The sequence below is a fragment of the Eschrichtius robustus genome, chromosome 10, assembly GCF_028021215.1.
Source record: "Eschrichtius robustus isolate mEscRob2 chromosome 10, mEscRob2.pri, whole genome shotgun sequence".
NCBI classification, from domain to species: Eukaryota; Metazoa; Chordata; class Mammalia; order Artiodactyla; family Eschrichtiidae; genus Eschrichtius; species Eschrichtius robustus.
Window position 1 is genome coordinate 112,216,794 of NC_090833.1, and position 2,488 is coordinate 112,219,281.

Genomic DNA, 2,488 nt, shown 5'->3' on the forward strand with positions numbered 1-2,488 from the left:
GTTATTTAATTATTTTTTTGCATGTATTGGAATGAGCATATGTTTTATTTCCTTTAATCCAGTAAGAAATTATATTTTCTGGTATTAAATTACCCTCGCCTTTTAAAAATGAACCATACTTTATGAAAATGTTATTTCCCCCTGCTTAAAATGTTATTTCCTCATTTTTGCTGTATTTGTTATACTTGTTATTTATGATTTTTGTATCAATCTCTGCGAAATCAATCTTTCTTTCTGGTATTGGTTCTTGTCCAGATTTTTACTAGACCCATAATATTAGTTGAATACCTTTTCCTTTAGTTTTTTCCTATAAAATAATTTCTGCATGTTAATAATTAAGATCTGTTCCTTAAGGTTCAACGCTCAACAGTTTACTATTGGGGAGAAAAGTAAACTGAGTATATGTACTCTTTGGGTAAAATATAGGGAAAATAATACATCTATTATTAATTTCATTTTCTCAATCAGATTTTTGTCTTTTACAAATTGATATTATTCATTTATATTTTTACTTAAAGTGACACATTCCATCTAAGTAATTTGTTCATAGCATTTATTTATAATGCTGTAAATATATGCTACACTATATATAAAAAAAATTACAATTTTTCATGACATATTTTTACTGGTGGTTTTATTTCTTTTTCATCTATATTTCTGGAAGTTGGCCTGTTGTGCTTTTTTTTTTTTTTTTTTTTAATGTGTTTGCCTTTATTCTTTACTTTATTTTTTTATTTTTTATTTTTTTTTTGGCTGTGTTGGGTCTTCGTTTCTATGCGAGGGCTTTCTCTAGTTGTGGCAAGTGGGGGCCACTCTTCATCGCGGTGCGCGGGCCTTTCACTGTCGCGGCCTCTCTTATTGCAGGGCACAGGCTCCAGACGCGCAGGCTCAGTAGTTGTGGCTCACGGGCCTAGCTGCTCCGCGGCATGTGGGATCCTCCCAGACAAGGGCTCGAACCCGTGTGTCCTGCATTGGCAGGCAGATTCTCAACCACTGCGCCACCAGGGAAGCCCCTCAATGTGTTTTTTTTTAAATGAATATATTTCCATCCAGTTGATCGTTTCTATTCTGTTTATTTAGCCTCCATTTCATTAATATTTGTTTCTTTTTATTATTTCCTGCCCCCTAATTTCCCTTAGGTTTAATTTTTTTTAGCCTAGCATTTTGAGGCCAGTGCTGCAGTCCTTTATTTAGAAAAGTAGTAGGTGATGAATAAATGCTTAGGCTTTGGAATCAGCTATATCAGAGCTCCCACCTAGTAAATGCATGACTTTAAGGAAGGAGTAAAACCTCTTTAGACCTTAGGTTCCTTACATGCAGAAGGTGAAAACAGTTACCTTCTCATGAGGCTATAGTGAAAGTTAAATGAAAAAATTTATATGAAGGGCTTCACATAGAGCCCACTGTATGGGTACATTTGTTATTCACCTTACTTTTAAGACAAACAAGAATTGATGTGCATGTTGATAATGAGAATTTTCTTAATGTTTTGTCATTTGTTTCACACTATCAGAGGGTTGTGTGTCCTCTTTTTTTCTTTTTCTTTAAAAATTCAGTAATAGAAATCTACTACACTCAGAATAAAATCACAATTATATGGAGACATTTAATTCTGGTTTATCTTGCTTATCTAAATTGATTGAGATTTGCATGCTTGAAACACATAATGTGATCTTTTTTGTGATGAAAACAAGCCAGTTGGGAGAAAAATATTTTACCACTCTTACAAATATTTGAAGATTCATTTAAACTTATTAATTTTATTTAATTTTTAATTTTATTTACTTATTTTTTGAGATATAGTTGATATATAATATTATATAAGTTACAGGTATACAATATAGTGATTCACAACTTTTAAAGGTTATACTCCATTTTTAGTTATTATAAAATAATGGCTGTATTCCCTGTGTTGTACATTGTATACTTGTAGCTTGTTTTATACATGATAGTTTGTACCTCTTAATGCCCCCGTTAGTTTTTTGAGAAATCTCCATACTGTTTTCCACAGTGGCTGCACCAATTTACATTCTCACCAACAGTGTACGAGGATTCTCTTTTCTCCACATCCTGACCAATGATTTATTATTTGTATTCTTTTTAATAATAGCCATTCTGACATGTGTGTGGTGATATCATATTGTGGTTTTGATTTGCATTTCCCTAATGATTAGTGATGTTGAACACCTTTTCATGTGCCTGTTGGCTGTCACAGTGTTCTGTTTGAAAAGATATCTATTCAGTTTTTCACATTTTTTAATTGGGTTGTTTGGTTGTTTTTCTTTTTTTGCTGATCAGTTGTATGAATTGTTTCTATATTTCAGATATTACTCCCTTATCAGTCATATCATTTGAAAATATTTTCTCCCATTCTGTAGATTGTCTTTTCATTTTGTCAGTGGATTCATTTGCTTTGCAAAAGCTTTTAAATTTAATTAAGTCCTATTTGTTTATTTTTGCTTTTATTTCCTTTGCTTTAGGAGACAGA